Genomic DNA, 18,667 nt, shown 5'->3' with positions numbered 1-18,667 from the left:
CAAACAGTTTCCTTTTTCAACTCAACTTCATATGTTTTTTTTCTTAATTTCAATCAAACCGTGTACTTTAACTTTTAAGACGTGGTAGATCTACTATTCAAGTCCAATCCTTCAAATACGAGAGGACTAATAGTGTTTTCACCGTCACATTAACTAAACCTTCAATTTAACGGCGGAACACTACTAGAAATTCGGGAAAAATCGTTCAAAAAAACTGACCAAAGTAGGTCGGTAATGGCCAATAACCGTCCAAAATATGACCATTAACGTGTGGTCGGTATTTTGAAGGTCGGAAGGGCATACCGACCAAAGTTGGTCGGAAATTACCGACCAATTTTGGTCAGTCAATTAAATTCAAAAAAAAAAATTACCGAAAAAACCGACCAAAGTCGGTCGGTATTTTAATTATGTAATTAAAAAATGCACCATCTGGGAATCGAACCGGGGTCTGTATTGTGGCAGGATACTATTCTACCACTAGACCATTGGTGCATTTTATTTTAATGCTGTCTTTTATTTCATTTATATTCTTTAATTGTATTTTCGCACGAAAATAACCGACCAATGTCGGTCGGTTTTATTAAAAAATAAAATTACCGACCGAATTCGGTCGGTTTTTTAAAATGACCGGCCGAATTAACCGACAAAAGTTGGTCGATTTTTTTAATATTAATTTTAATTTATTTTAAATGAAAAACCTACCAAAGTTGGTCGGTTTCTTGAAAAATAAATTTTGCGGGACTCAAAAAAAGTTTCCCGTATTTTTGCGCCCAAACGGTTTCGTAAAAAAAAATAATTAAAAAATAAAATATTTTAAAAAACCGACCAAAGTTGACCGATTTTTTGACCGATCAAAATTAATCGGTCGACCGCGATCAGTTTTTACCGAATTTCTAATAGTGATATTGAAGGTACTCAACTTAAAAGTCTCACTTGTCCATAAGAGTTTTCTTATTACTCTTTTGGAAATTTGAAATGAAAACTGATATAAAGATAAGAGCATTAATTTGCAAGCGTCAAACTGAGTTGTCATTTCTTAGAGTAAATTTTATGGGTAGTCACTTAATTTTGTGTTCATTACTCTAAAGTCATTATTCTTTCTTTTGTTACATAAAAATTATTTTATTTTGCTCAACTTTTTACAAAAAATAACTTTGATCATTTTTTGTAAAAAAGCTCACCTAAAATGTGAGAGAAAATGACAAAAATGATCCTTATATTTGGGGTAAATTCAAATTGGGCCCTTAAATATACTCCTTAGCTATTTTGATCCCATAAGATTGCCAAAAGTGAGCGCTTTTAATTTTCATCGAAGATTTAATAAACTCTGCTTATTAAATATACTGAAAACTAAAATTTAATTAACTAGAATTACCAATATAGTTCCGTCAAATCCAGTAATGGACAAAAAAAATAAAAATCATAGGTGCTTTGCTAACTTAAACATAAAGTTACTATAAAAAATATTATAAGTGTGAAACTAATTGGAAAGTAAACAAGAAAGTAACGACACACTTTAGCTTTGTAGCCTCCTATTGCAATATATACAAACAAATCACACCTCTTCCGGACTAAATTAAATAGTTAGTATTTGAACCTTTAATCGATAAAAAAACTAATGATTTGTCCAAAAGTCAAACCAATGGATGAACGCAAATTCACCAATCACCACAATCAACATTAATGCAACTAACATACATTCACCTTGAAAATGAGTTAATCCCTTCATGATATACGAATTTTATATCTTCAGACCACATGATTAATTATGAAACAATAAAATTCAGTTATCTTATACCTAATTGCAAGTAAGACTAAATACTTTGATGGGATGGACTTGTCAAATCCAGAAGTCGTAAAACAAAAAATACACAAGATACTAGAAGTAAATTTTAAAATAGCATATTATACCTCAAAAAGTTATACAAAATCTTATAATAAGTCAAAATGGCCAAAATTGTAAAAAATACACTTCTAAATGTGATTCCATAGTAATCTCTTTTTCACATTTTCCATTAAAATATCAATTATAATTTGTTAAACACTCTACGAAAACCAAAAGTACTCACTTTTGACAGCCTTATTGAATCAAAACAACTAAGGAGTATATTTATGGGAGCATATTAAACTTACCCGAAAATATAAGGATTATTTTTGTTATTTTCTCTCACATTTTAGGTGGGGTTTTAACCAAAAATGACCAAAATTAGTTTTGTGAAAAGTGGAGCAAAGTAAAATAATTTTTATGTAATAAAAGAAAGAATAATGACTTTTTTGTAATGCGTACAAAGGTGGATGACCACCCATAAAATTTACTTCATTTCTTTAGATGATGGAAATGCAAAAATTAAATAGAATATATAGTTTTAACGTAGATGTTCAAATTGAAAGGAGAAATATCTTGTCAATTAAGGCAGCACGAGCTTTAACCTATTTTACATTATGTAATCTGCTATGAATAGAATTGTACTTAGAGTGAATGACTATCTTTTAGAGAGTTTGTTACTTTATGGCTAAGTCATTTTTCCCCTATAAATAGAGGTCTTACCCCATTGTCATCCATCCCAAAATTAATAAGAATTCTCTCTCTCTTTTCTCTGCAATATTATTCTTCTTCTTTTATTGTTTCATTTCACGTCATCAGCACGAGACTCCACCATCTCAAGAAGTTCTTTGAGAAGACTAAGGTATATTTTTTCTCCTCTTTTAACTATGACTGATATTATGAAACGAAAGTCCGTTGCTCTTAAAATTTTGAGCAAGAATATATGTCATGGGTGTTGGATGCTGAAATCTATTTAGATGCAATGGGTCTTGGAGACGCCATTAAAGATAAAAATAAAGCATCTATCCAAGATTGTGCCAAGGCCTTGATTTTCTTGCGCCATCACCTTGATGAAGGGTTGAAAATAGAATATCTCACAGTCAAAGATCCACTTATTTTGTGGAATAGCTTAAAGGAAAGATATGACAACTTAAAGTTGGTCACTCTTTCACAAGCACGATATGATTGGGCTCATCTGAGGCTCCAAGACTTTAAATCTATTTCTGAATACAATTCTGCGATGTTCAGAATTACTTCTAAATTGAAACTCTGTGGAGATAGTATCACTGACTATGATATGCTTGAAAAAACGTTCACAACGTTTCATGCCTCCAATATGGTCCTGCAACAGCAGTACAGAGAGAAAGGTTTCAAGAAGTACTCTGAGTTGATTTCTCTTCTCCTTATGGCTGAACGAAACGACTTGCTCATGAGAAATCACGAAAATCGACCCACTGGGTCTACACCATTGCCAGAAGTGAATGAGGTGTATTCCCATTATGCTAAGTGTGGAAAAGGTCGTGGCCCTATTCGTGGTCGTGGTTGTGGCCGTGGACAAGGAAGAAATTTTCTTGGTATTAATCATCTCCCAAAGAAAAATAACCACCAAAAGTGGAAAGGGAAAGATAAGAAGCCAAAGGCAAATGGTTCAGAAACTGAATACTATCGTTACGGTGGAAAAGGGCATTGGGCAAATATTTGTCGTACACCAAGATATTTGGCTGAGCTTTATCAAGCATCTCTAAAGAATAAAGGCCATGAAGCTAATTTTGTATAACGATCCGACTTGTCATTTTGTGAATTAGCATTCCGTTCGGTGGATTAAGGTCTCAAGCAGCTTTGAAATTTGCGAGGGTGGTCAAGTTTGGTTTTCGGATAATTCAGGATTTAATTGAAAGAACAATTCTTGTTTTGGAAGCTTAAGTTAAAATAATTGATCGGATAGTAAATTATATGTAAACGACCCCTGAATGAAATTCTGATGGTTCCAATAGCTCCGTATAGTAATTTTAAACTTAAGAGTGTGTCCGAATATTTATTTTGAGGTCCGTAGATAAATTAGGCTTGAAATGACGAAAATAGGAAATTTAAGTTTGGAAGTTTGACTGGAGAGTTGACTTTTTGATGTCAGAATCGAAATCCGATTCTGGAAATTGAAACAACTCCGTTATGTTATTTATGACTTGTGTGCAAAATTTGAGGTCAATCGGAGTTGATTTGATAGGTTTCGGCATCAAATGTAGAATTTAGAATTTTTTAGTTTTATTAGGCTTGAATTGGGGTGCGATTCGTGGTTTTAGTATTGTTTGATGTGATTTGAGGCCTCGACTAAGTCCATAATATATTTTGAGACTTGTTGGTATGTTCGGACGGGGTCCCGAGGGACTCGGGTGAGTTTCGGAGTGGTTTCGGACCATTTCTAGGCCATTTTTAACTGCTGATTTTTTTTTGCTACAACAATGTGCATCGCAGAAATTTCTGCTGCACATGACTGACTTTGGAAGCTTATAACTCGTAATCTATAAAAAATTTGGCGATGATCCGAAAATAAAAGTTGTAGCCCTTTGTATCTAATTTTCAGAAATTTAAACTTTTTGGCAGTTTGAGTTGGTGTCATACCCCAAAATCGAGGAGCGCGACCGACGCTCAACTGAGTGAACCCGGCCGAGCAAGCCTATTAGATTTCCTTCTACCCAACTCATTCATGAATAGATGGAATATATGTTTTTGTTATCCAAACAATAAAGTGATCATGTCGGAAATACCAATTAATTACCATTAGTTACTCCATTAATAAGTCTCAAAATTCACACAGCCCCCTTCATGGTTCAAAGTGGAACAAGTGATTTAATCACAACACAGCTTGTTTAACACTCCCAACACCCATACATAACCAACACTTAGTCTACAGAGCCTCTAAAAATACCAAAGAGTACAATGATAGTGTCGACAATAAGGCTCCGACTATACCTCAAAACACATAAGAAACAAAAGATGCACAACCCCGGAATGAGATGGGGCTCACCAAGTGAGCTGGGAAGAATGAGCACGGCTATCATTGGTCGGTATCCTCCGCTGTGGAACAACCTGCATCCATTAAAGATACAGCGCCCCCGGCAAAAGGGACGTTAGTACATGTCGAATAGTACTAGTATAAAAACCAAACACTAACTTAAGAACTCGGAAATACAGTATGAATATGATGAATCAAGGCGACAATAGAATAACATAGATAGCCGTTTAAACCAAAGCAAACTTATCAAGAGCTGTCATTAACATTTTTAGAATTCAAGATGAGATCCTCTGTAACCATTTCCAGACAAAGCGGCCCCGCCGCCTCACCCCAATGTATGCGGGTGGAGGTGTAAATACAATACTAAAACTCTACTCAAGCGGTCCTGCCGCCTCACCCCAATGTATGCGGGTGGAGGTGTAAACACGATACCCATTTTCATACAAAGCGGCCCCGCCGCCTCACCCCAATAAATGCGGGTGGAACTGCATCAACGACACCAATACCTACACAAAGCGGCCATGCCGCCTCACCCCAATATACATATATGGGTGACGGTGCAACAACAATACCAAAATCATACACAAAGCAGCCCTGCCGCCTCACCCCAATATATGCGGGTGGAGGTGTAACCCCAATCACAATCTCTACACAATTTGGCAAAATAGTTTTCCACATAAATCACGATTTGGAATCATAACACATAGATACACAATCCATAGTTTGAAACACATCCTCAATTTATAATACAATATCATGAGAGCATTTGGAACACAAATTAAACATATATCTTTATCACAAAACTTATTCGGAATACTCTACTTGTAATAAATATCTTGGAACTTACAAGGATATTGGGGTTCCAATTCTTAAAGAAGAGTTTAGCCAACATACCTCAATTTAGCTTCCTTAAACTCTAAAATGTTCAGAAATTCTTAGCAACTTCGATCTATTTTAGAAATATAACAAATTGAACCAAAAATTAGGAGGATGATCATGATTCTAGCTCATTTGAGCATTTTATCAAACACTAGGTGTGCATTAAGGTTTCAAGGTTCTTTTATGGAGGATTCCATCATTCCCCAACCCATTCTCTACCATTTTTAGCTCACAACCTTCCCACATTCTTTGATAACATATGCATGCAAGATAACAACCCCCACACCCAATATTTGTCTCTCTATTTAACCCATTTTTGTAAAATTTTGAAATTGAGAGCTAGGACATACATTCTGACCTTTAGGTTGAAGATTTCCTTTGTTAATCCTCAATGGTTGAGCAAGAATTGATAGATAATAGGTTGAAGGTTGCTCCCTCACTCTAAAAACTCTCTCTCTCTCTCACTCTAGAACAATAGAAATGTGCTCAAAATGAGCTATGGTACATGTTTTAACGAGATAGGGTCGGGTTTAAAAATCCAAAACTGATACCCTGGAACAGGATATGCAGTCGCAGAATGGATATCCGGTCCGCATATCGGCCGCACAAATTGGGTGCCAAAACTGGAAAGGAACTGACCGAGTCTGCGGTCGCATAATGCGCCGCAGAACCTCCCTTCGCAAAACTTCAAGAGTGATTGTGCGACAAGAGTGCGGCCCGCAAAACGGTTATGCGGTCGCATAATGGACAGCGAAAATGACCCAGAAAATTGACTAACTCTGCGACCATTCTGCGGCCCGCAGAGTGATTATGCGGCCGCAGAATGGGCCGCAGAAACACCTATTTCTGCCAAATATTTTCCTTCAACTCCCCAGCGCACTGTTCAATCCAAAAAGTCCGAACTGCGGCATGCAAGCTCGCCGCGAAGAATTTCTACTATTATTAACCTCTATACCTACCCCGGCATCACGGAACCCCGGTTTTAAGGAAAAAGTTTCACGGGGCTTTACAGTTGGGTACAAGAAGTTATGGTTGATACACTACAGGCTGTCGGGGAAGAGTTTTGAAAGGGTTTGATGTTTTTAGCATAAGCATGTAATGATCCAAAGGTCCATTTTTAGTTTTAGAGATCCAAATTTGATTTTGAGACTTTCGGGTGTTTGATAATGAATTATAGGAATGATCTGGAAAGTTTTGTCCAATTTCATCAAGTCGCGATTGGGTTTTTAGCGTGAAACATGAGTTAATTATTTAACGAGTGAAATTGGTATCGCATTGAGCAAATGAGCTCCAAATTGAGTTTCGATTGAAGGACTAGGTTCGTATTATTATTTGTGACTCATAGGAATAAGAATCGTCGAATTCCGAGTTCGTATGATGGAGTTAGAGCCTTTTTAGTAAAAATAAATATTGTTGGTGCAACAAGTTCTGGTGCGCACCTTTAGCGACCAGATTTGGCACTTTTAGCGACAAGAATTGGACTTTTAGGGACCAGAATAGTGTTTTTATTGAGCAGTTCTGGTTTTTTTTTTGGTCATTTCAACATTTTTGGACGAAAGAACACGGCTTGGGGCAATTTTTGAGCAAGCAATCACGGGAAATATTAAGGTAAGTCACTTGTGACCATTTCTACTCCATAATATTGAATTATCATCGAATAATCCGACTAGATTACATGATTTTGAGGTATAAATCGGGGATTTGGACCTAGGGATTTGAAAATAAGATTTGAGGATTTGGAGGTCGAGTTGATGTCGGAATTTGGTAAAATTGGTATGGTTAGACTCGTGGTTGAATGTGCTTTTTTGTAACTTTTGTCGGGTTCCGAGACGTGGGCCCCATGGGCGAGTTTTGGGTGAAAATTTGTTTTTTGATGGGAAATCTGTATTTTCATATGGAATTAATTCCTATAATTTATTTTGACTTAATCGAATTATTTATGACTAGATTCGAGGCGTTTGAAGGCCGATATGCGAGGCAAAGGCATTGCAGAGCAAAGAATTGCACGACTTGAGGTAAGTAACATTTCTAAACTTGGTTTCAAGGGTATGAATCCCCGAATTTTGTGTTATATCAATAGTTAGAGGTGACGCACATGCTAGGTGACGAGCGCGTGGGCGTGCACCATAGAAATTGTGACTTAAATAAATGATGTGGAGTTGTAAAATTAAAGAATTATGTTATTATCCGCGTATCCTCGTGTTAGAGAAATTGAGTTGAGGCTCGTTATATCACGCTTGGGCTGAAGGAGCCCCTCCGGAGTCTGTACACACCCCCAGTGAGCGTAGATGATTATATATTCGGGATGGACTTCCCAGGGCATGGACTTGCCTTACTTGTTTATATTGTGATGAATTTCCCTAGACATGAATCTTAGCCGTATCATTTACATTTGGGAATGAATTTCCTAGGGCTGGATTGGCCTTATACGGGACTGAATGACTCACTGTCAGTTGATGTGTGTATATATATACGGGATGGAATATCCCTGGGCTGTATTGGCCATAAACAATACCGAGTGACCGAATGATTTGTGACCAATAGTACATGAGGTCTTACCACTGAGATGTCATATTCCTCATATCATGCAGTATTGATCTATTTTTGCTTGTACTGAGTTTAATTGTTGAACTTGAAAGCATGCCTTCATTTATGTACCATTATTTATGTACTGAACTGCACCTGCGGAGCTCGCCACTACTTTCAGCCCAGAGGTTTAGTTTTGTTACTTATTGAGTTGGTTGTACTCATACTACAATATGCACATCGTGTGCAGATCCAGGTTCTTTCGGACACGGCGACTGTTAGATCTCAGAGTGCTATTAGTTAGAGACTATCAAGGTAGCTGCCTGGAATCCGCTGACCTTGACTCTCATTCTTTCAGTTATTGTACTGTTCTATACTTTCAAACAATATTTTATCAGCCAGACTTTATTATCATTTAGATGCTCATGTACTCAGTGACACCAGGTTTTGGGAGTGTAATTGTAATAGATATTGTGGGATTTTCTGTAAAAATCTTATTATTATATTTTCAAACTTAAAAGAATTTGGGATTTATTGAGGTTATTGGCTTGCCTAGTATCGAGATAGGCGCCATCACGACATATGAGATTTTGGGTCGTGACAAGTTGGTATCAGAGCCCTAGGTTATATAGGTCTCACTAGTCATAAGCAAGTGTCTAGTAGAATCTTGCAGATCGGTATGATGCCGTCCATACTTATCTTCGAGAGGCTACAAGGCATTTTAGGATAAACTTCCCATCTTTCTCTCCTTATCGTGCGAAATTGATTCAGCTTGAAATATAACTCTTTGAATTCCTTCCATGCATTCATGTGCGCATGTGAGCGCTCGGTATCAGCTGTGCATCGCCGGCTTGTGATTCCATGAACGAGGTTCGAGATGTGTATTCTGTGTTTTGGTGATGGGCCAGTCTGGAGGACTTGAGGCCAGGTTTAGACCGCAACTTAGGCTCGGTAGCTTCAGCTGTGTGAAGTTGTACGTTTGGACTCATATGTCCGGAAGTGTCCCTATGAGTGGAATTTATGGTTCGATGAGCGGTGAAATGACCATATGATGAGTATGATATGACTGCGAAATGTGTCTGGATGGTTCGAATATGACGAGATGAGTTTGTTGGGATGTAAAAAGGACTATTGGGTGCTTGATTTCTATCTTGATGTGACGTATAGTCTCGAGTTATGAGTGTGTTGAAAGATTTTTTTTTCTTTTCTTTTCATGTTGTTTAATTGTGGAACAAAGTAGATTTTCCATGTCTTGTGGTGAGTTCAGACCCAGGGAGATTAAGCGATTGCATAGTAATTGTGGTTGCGGAAGGGCATATCAAGATGTCAGTTTGAGGCTAAACAGGCGGGTTATCACATGCGGAACAAAATACAGAGGTGTGATCTTTATAATGTTGTGTGGAGAATCTTATTTTCTATCAGTAGGGTAGATATATTGAGATTTGAATTAGTCAAGAAAGTTGACCTGACCGTCACGGGAATGAAGGCGAGCTTAGTAGACAATTTCAGGTACCATATAGGTTGTGTTGCATGAGCTTGGGAAGAATTTAGTTAAATCTCACTACGGTGTTATGGCAGTAATTGAATATAGGTATTGTAAATTATTGAATGTTTTGATCTATGACTTTGAGCCAAGTGGGGGAGCCTGCTATTGACAATTCGATTTCATGGTTATAGGTTAAATTTAGGTTTTGGTCCGAGACATACTTGTGGAGCAGTTATGACTGCATAGGCTGAGATCGAGGATGACTCGAGTAAGGAAGATTCCTAAATACAGGATATAATGCACTTATAAAAATATGAATGAAAATATGAAAAATAAATCATGGAAAGATTAAGTTGTTAATTGCGAAGAATGTAGCTCGCATGGAATATGAATTCGACTGGTGGTGTTAAGGCATGGTTACTTCTTTGAGTGTTGTTGTGCTAATGGGGCATATGTCTTTTGGCCCGTTTGGGCAGTGTAATTCAGGTTTGAGCAGAGTGAGTGACTCTCGAGAAGGTTCTAATGGGTTCGAGATTTATATATGACAATTGAGAATGGATAGAATCTAAGATTTGCATTTGATGGTGTCGGGACTTGCGGTAATTTTGTATGATTATGGATTCTACATTGCAGTATAAGAAAGGTAAAAGAACAATTTTAAGTTCACATAAGGTCCATGCAGAGTGGGTGTCTCGGTTGTGGTATTTATGAGGGTAATTATGATGTGGTGAGGCTCTACAAATGTTTTGGTGGCAATATTCTTGGGTTTGGTAACCTACGTGGCTTGGTCGAGTTAGAGGAATTCAGTTTTGATAGATTGGTTATGTGCAAACAAATTTCAAAGTGTTCTTAATGGTTTCTACCATGGTTTGATCTGGATATTTTCTACCGGTGTGAGGAACATGTTGTGTATTGTGATTTCCTCCTAGAAGGGAGAAGATGAAAGATTTCTAACTAATCGGGTATGTATTCTATCGGTGACTCAGAGTTGATATGAAATTCTCGTACTTTTTGTATGGTGGTCTAATAGAGGCAGTGTGTCCCATGGGATTGAGAATTGCATGTACAAGGTGGCAGTTCAATTTCGAAGGGAAGGTCATGAATTATAGACAACATGGTCAGTTTTAGACATTTAGATGAATGTTATAGCTGCTTGGTAATTCCTGAGAATGGTGCGCATTTCAGAAGGCGCATTGTGTTTTAACTTACAGATGTTTATTGGTATTGTGGTACTCACCTGGTTGATAGGCTGCTGATATTCAAATTATTGTTATGTGGCACGGAGGAATTATGGAAGTATTCCTAGTGGGATGACCGCGCATAAAGGATGTTTTAGTCATTCTAGTGCTGGAGTTATGATCAGTTACGGTGGTTTATGTGTTCTACGAATTTGGAAATTGGGAGTTCTCAGAAGCAAATTATTTTGGGGCCGCAGACTGTGAAGGTGTGGCTAAGTTAACTAGATAATAGTATGTGTTATGGTTAAGTCATTGAGGACTTTTTAGAGGGCTATTTATCCATGCTCAGATTTCGTTTGGGCTATAATAAGCCTGGAATCGATTGTTGAGCTTTAAGCTATGATGTTTCTCATATATATAACATTGCGTGAGCTATTTGAGCCATGATTGAGGCTACATAGGAGTTAAAATCCCTGAATGAACTTGATAAATGCTTCAGTGATGAAAGATTTTCGATTTGAGCTACGATAGCACACTTTGTACATGCCTACACTTTAGCATGTCATTTATACCAGTCCAGGAACATGAGAATCTTATCATACTCATCATATACATGTATACCTATTTAAATGCTCCCATATGATATATTTGGACTGGAGGCCTGGGACTATACCAGGAGGATTATATTATTGGCACGTGAGTTGTCTGTGCGGGTTCTATTGTTAGCACGTGATTTGTCCGTGCAGTGTGTGGAATTTTTGTTTCCTTGATCATTTATCTGATTAATTGTTTCATTCCTCTACATGCTATGCTATCGCCTAATCAGGGCAATTTGAGAAAAAACAATGTGCACATGTACACATATATGTTCTTCTCACAGAATTTGATGAGTTGGTTTTAAATAATGTTCTGTGCCGGAAAGGCAGGATTACACCGGAATAACTAGAATAGTTGTGTTTGGTGATATAAGGTCATTGAAACTAGAATGGATACTATCAGGTTTGATTACAACGTGTTGGAAGAATAATTTAGAATTCGACTTAAATAATTAGCTATGGTACTTGTTGAACGAGGGAAAGCTCTGTGACTTGTTGATATGGAAAGTGGTCATGAAATTTCACGTGTTTCTTTCATTATCGGCAGTGTACGAAGGTTTTGGAATGAGGTGTTGTTTGATATAGGGTTTAATATCGGTATCAGGTTTGTTTTTTTAGCAGCTACAGTGATTAGGAACTATTGCGAGTATGCGGGTTGTGTGGTATATCATGTGACTACATCTGGAGTTATGGCTAAGGCTTAATACAACTTGTTAAGACTCATACAGAATGTAGATATGAGATTCGGGTCTTGAAAAGAAATTTTTGGATGTTGGAAATTGGATTCCAAGGTTTATGGGCTAATGCTAAATTAGTAATTTTCAATTATGTGGTGTCGTCGGGCCTATATGGAATAGGGTGACATGAGATCACCCCCGGTATGTGCATGATAAGGTGAAATAATGATTTGAAGGTTTAGGAACAACTCTTGGCACATTCGAGGACGAACGTATGTTTAAGTTGGGGAGAATGTAACGACCCGACTTGTCATTTTGTGAATTAGCATTTCGTTCAGTGGCTTAAGGTCTCGAGCATCTTTGAAATGCATATTATGACTTGCGAGGGTGGTCAAGTTTGGATTTCGGATAATTCAGGATTTAATTGAAACAACAATTCTTGTTTTGAAAGCTTAAGTTGAAATAATTGACCGAATGGTAAATTATGTGTAAACGACCCCAGAATGGAATTTTGATTGTTCCAATAGCTCTGTATGGTGATTTCGGACTTAGGAGTGTGTCCGGATATTTATTTTGAGGTTCGTAGCTAAATTAGGCTTGAAATGGCGAAAATAGGAAATTTAAGTTTGGAAGTTTGACCGGGGAGTTGACTTTTTGATGTCGGGATCGAAATCCGATTATGAAAATTAGAATAACTATGTTATGTCATTTATGACTTGTGTGCAAAATTTGAGGTCAATCGGAGTTGATTTGGTAGGTTTCGGCATCAAATGTAGAATTTGGAATTTCTTAGTTTCATTAGGCTTGAATTAGGGTGTGATTCGTGGTTTTAGTGTTGTTTGATGTGATTTAAGGCCTAGACTAAGTCCATAATATATATTGAGACTTGTTGGTATATTCGGACGGGGTCGCAAAGGGTTTGGGTGAGTTTCGGAGTGGTTTCGGACCATTTCTAGACCATTTTTAACTGCTGGTTTTTTTTTTGCGACAACAGTGTGCATCGCAGAAATTTCTGTTGCACACGACTGATTTTGGAAGCTTATATCCCGTAATCTATAAGGAATTTGGCGATGATCGAAAAAAGAAAGTTGTAGCCCTTTGTATCTAATTTTCAGAAATTTAAACTGTTTGGCAATTAGAGTTGGGTACAAGAAGTTATGATTGATAGACTACAGGTTGTCGGGGAAGAGTTTTGAAAGAGTTTGATGTTTTCAGCATAAGTAGGTAATGATCCAAAGGTCCATTTTTAGTTTTAGAGATTCAAATTTGATTTTGAGACTTTCGAGAGTTTGATAATGAATTATAGGAATGATCTAGAAAGTTTTGTCTAATTTCATCAAGTCGCGTTTGGGTTTTTAGCACGAAACATGAGTTAATTATTTAACGAGCGAAATTAATATCGTATTGAGCAAATGAGCTCCGAATTGAGTTTCGATTGAAGGACTAGATTCGTATTATTATTTGTGACTCATAGGAATAAGAATCGTCGAATTCCGAGTTCGTATAATGAAGTTAGAGACTTTTTAGTGAAAATAAATATTGTTAGTGCAACAGGTTCTGGTGCGCACCTTTAGCGACTAGATTTGGCACTTTTAGCGACAGGAATTGGACTTTTAGGGACCAGAATAGTATTTTTATTGAGCAGTTCTGGTTTTGTTTTTGCTCATTTCAACATTTTTGGACGAAAGAACACGGCTTGGGGCGCTTTTTGAGCAAGAAATCACGGGAAATATTGAGGTAAGTCACTTGTGATCATTTCTACTCCATAATATTGAATTATCATAGAATAATCCGACTAGATTACATGATTTTGAGGTGTAAATCGGGGATTTGGACCTAGGGATTTGAAAATAAGATTTGAGGATTTGGAGGTCGAGTTGATGTCGGAATTTGGTAAAATTGGTATGGTTAGACTCGTGGTTGAATGAGCTTTCAGATTTTATAACTTTTGACGGGTTCCGAGATGTGGGCCCCACGGGCGATTTTTGGGTGAAATTTCGGATTTTGATGGGAAATCTGTATTTTCATATGGAATTAATTCCTATAATTTATTTTGATTTAATCGAATTATTTATGACTAGATTCGAGGCGTTTGAAGGCCGATACGCGAGGCAAAGGCACTGCAGAGCAAAGAATTGCACAGCTTGAGGTAAGTAACATTTTTAAACTTGGTTCCAAGGGTATAAATACCCGAATTTTGTGTTATATCAATTGTTGGAGGTGACGCACATGCTAGGTGACGAGCGTGTGGGCGTGCACCATAGAAATTGTGACTTAAATAAATAATGTGGAGTTGTAAAATTAAAGAATCATGTTATTATCCGCGTATCCTCCACGTGTTAGAGAAATTGAGGTGAGGCTCGTATTAAAGATCATGTTTAGGCTACGTGCCGATATTTTGGGACCCAAAGGGTCGTGTTACTGTTGAATTAATTATTTTAAAATGTACATTTCATACTCAGTCATGCTCATCCATTGTGAGAATATTTATGGGATCGGGGATGCCCGCCTGCAGCAGGCCATATCGACTTTATATATATTATTATTATTATGGGATCGGGCTGTACGCCGCAGCAGGCCTTATAGGCTTTATTGTTCTGGAACGGGGTTGCACGCCGCAGCAGGCCTTATTGGCTTTATTATTATATGGATCGGAGCTGCCCGCCTGCAGCAGGCCACATCGGTTTTATATCACGCTTGGGCTGAAGGAGCCCCTCCGGAATCTGTACACACCCCCAGTGAGCGTAGATGATTATATATTCGGGATGGACTTCCCAAGGCATGGATTTGTCTTACTTGTTTATTTTGTGATGAATTTCCGTGGACATGAATCTTGGATGTATCATTTACATTTGGGAATGAATTTTTCAGGGTTGGATTGGCCTTATACAGTACTGAGTGACTGACTGTCAGTTGATGTGTGTATATATATATATATACGGGATGGAATATCCCTGGGATGGATTGGTCATAAATAGTACTGACTGACCGAATGATTTGTGACTAGTAGTACATGAGGTCTTACCACTGAGATGTCATATTCCTCATATCATGCAGTATTGATCTATTTTTGCTTGTACTGAGTTTAACTGTTGAACTTGAAAGCATACCTTCATTTCTGTACTGAACTGTACCTGCGGAGCTCGTCACTACTTTCAGCCCATAGGTTAGTTTTGTTACTTATTGATTTGGTTGTACTCATACTACACTCTGCACCTCGTGTACAGATCCAGATGCTTTCGGACACGGCGACTGTTAGATCTCAGAGTGCTATCAGTTGGAGACTATCAAGGTAGCTGCCTGGAGTCCGCTGACCTTGACTCTCATTCTTTCAGTTATTGTACTGTTCTATACTTTCAGACAGTGTTTTATCAGTCAGACTTTATTATCATATAGATGCTCATTTACTCAGTGACACCGGGTTTTGGGGGTGTAATTGTACCAGATATTGTGGGATTTTCTGTAAAAATCTAATTATTATATTTTCAAACTTAAAAGAATTTGGAATTTATTGAGGTTATTGGCTTGCCAAGTATCGAGATAGGCGCCATCACGACATGTGAGATTTTGGGTCGTGACATTTTGTCTATGACAATGAATTTGACATCATCCACTTGGATGTGGCAGACTTCTTTGAGCACCCTGATGGAAAAATAGACCACTTGATCGATGATGGATCCGTGGTTAAAGATGATTGAGTAATTTAATTTTTTATTTTTGCCTATTCGTAATAGCTAGAGAATAAACATCATGCAATCACAGTTTTTTATATGAGTAGTAGTCATTGGTAGCAATTAGTACTATTTATTTTATGAAATAGTGTTAGTTCGTTTTGATTAAATATAGTTCTAGTATTTGTTTTAACCAATATTTCAGTTTACTTAGACAGAGAATATTTTGTAGTATTTATTTAAGTTAAACTGTCTTGTTTGATATTAACACATAACTACCTTTATTATACCAAAGTTCATTATTTTACACAAATAATCACCAGTGAGTCTACATGATGTATCTTTTGTCGTTCTTCTTTTCTGTTTTTATTTTCCAATAAACAATATCTTTACAGTTCAACAAAAGAATGATAAATGAGACGTAAAGCAAGTTCTTTTCCCTTTAAAGCCATTCCTAATTGAAATCTTCAGAATCTTTGGCTAATTTCTCATGAAACTTATGAAACTACAGAGTGAGTGTTTCAATCTTCTCACTAATTCGATGCAAACTTTGTACACAAATGACACTAATTTTTATAGTACCTATTGTTATTGAATAATACATACGTACACAAAATATGATTGTGTTGTACTAGCTTTTATGTTGTACATGCTACCATTGTAAATAATCAAACTATTGATTTAAATTTGTTTCTTTCCTTCTCCCTCTGAAAATACTAATGTTTATTCGTATATTTTTTTTGTATGTCAAACAATGGAAAGCAAATGTGGATATCTCACAAAACAAACTTGGATCAAATATTTGTAAACATATTTGTTTAGTTGATTCATGTACGACACATACAATATTCAAAGAGAAGAAATATTTCTCTCATTTAAATATGTGTAAGGCAGATGTTACTACAATTTCTGGTAGTAGTAATCTAATTGAAGGCTCAGAAAGAGCTACTATAACTCTGCCTAAGAGAACAATACTTATCATAAAGAATGCAATGTTCTCCTCCAAGTCCAAGAGGAACTTGTTGAGTTTTAAAGATATCCGCCGAAATGAATATCATATTGAGACAATAGATGAGAATAATCTTGAATATCTAATCATTACCAAGAATGTCTCTGGCCAGAAAAGGGTTATTGAGAAATTTCCGTCTTTATCTTGTGGCATGTATTGGAAAAGAATTAGTGCAATTGAGGCACATTCTATCGTAAACCAAAAGGTTACTGATTTCAATATTTTTGTAATTTGGCATGATCGATTGGGACATCCTGGATCAATTATGATGAGATGGGATTGAGTTAATTATTAGACCATCACCAACAAAGGTTGGGATTGAGTCCCCTGCATTTTTGAAACGTATACAAGAGGATATTTGTGGACCTATTCACCTACCTAGTAGGTCGTTTAGATATTTTATGGTCTTAATAGATGCATCTTCTAGATGGTCTCATGTGTGCCTATTATCATCTCGCAACCTCGAGTTTGCAAAGTTAATGGCACAAATAATCCGATTACGGGCACAATTTTTCAATAATCCAATTAAGTCTATTCGACTTGATAATGCTGCTGAGCTTTCATCCCAAGCATTTAATGATTATTGCTTATCAATTAGGATAAAAGAGGAACATCTTGTAGCTCATGTTCACACTCAAAATAGCCTTGCAGAGTCTTTAATTAAACGTCTGCAATTGATAGCAAGACCGTTACTCATGAAAACGAGATTGCCCACTTCTGCTTGGGGTCATGCCATTTTGCATGGAACAATACTAGTTCGTCTCAGACCGACAAATTATCATAAATATTCCCCGTTGCAATTAGTTTTGGGTTATGAACCTAATATATCCCATTTAAAAATTTTTGGATGAGCAATATATGTGCCTGTAGCACCGCCATATCGCACCAAAATGGGTCCCCAAAGAAGGTTAGGAATAAATATTGGGTTTGAATCACCCTCCATTATTCGCTACCTTGAAACATTAACGGGAGATTTATTCACTGCTCGATTTGCAGATTGTTGATTCGTTGAGACATTTTTCCCAAAATTAGGAGGAGAAAATGGTGAAACCAAACGAGAAATTTTGTGAAAAAATCCATCATTATCTCATCTTGATCCACGTGCCTCTATTTATAAAAAAGAGGTGCAAAAGATTATTCATTTGCAGAAAATAGCAAAATCAAATGCCAGACGCATTTATGGATCTGAAAAGGATAACAAAATCACATATCCTGCAGAGAATGTTCCAATCCGTATTGATGTCCCTGTTGGACAATCTTCTAGTGTCATAGCTAATGAATCAAAAGCACGCCTAAAGCGTGGCAGACCATTGGGTTCTAAGGATCGAAATCCTAGAAAAAGAAAAACAAATGATCAAGATGATACTACGAAAGAGTCTCATAAGAAATCCACAAATTAACCAATCTTGAGATTCATAAGGAAATCAGTAAGCTTGATACTCAAGAAAATAAGGAACTACCAATAAATCCAATCGATATTGAGACAAATTTGAATCTATTAGATATAGTGGTGGATTATGTCTTTGCATACAATAGCATTATGCAAGATAGTGAGGATCTTGAACCTCAATTTGTTGGAGAATGTCGATAAAGACGTGATTGGCTAAAATGGCAAGAAGCAATCCAATCAGAGTTGAATTCACTTGCAAAACATGAAGTTTTTAGGCCTGTAGTCCAAACACCTAATGGTGCTAAACCTGTTGGCTATAAATAGGTCTTTGTATATAAAACGAATGAGAAAAATGAGGTACAAAGATATAAGGCACGCCTTGTTGTACAAGGATTTTCACAAAGGGCTGGTGTCGAT

The sequence above is a fragment of the Nicotiana tabacum genome, chromosome 4 (genome assembly GCF_000715075.1).
Source record: "Nicotiana tabacum cultivar K326 chromosome 4, ASM71507v2, whole genome shotgun sequence".
Classification (NCBI taxonomy): domain Eukaryota; kingdom Viridiplantae; phylum Streptophyta; class Magnoliopsida; order Solanales; family Solanaceae; genus Nicotiana; species Nicotiana tabacum.
This window is presented reverse-complemented; position numbering follows the sequence as displayed.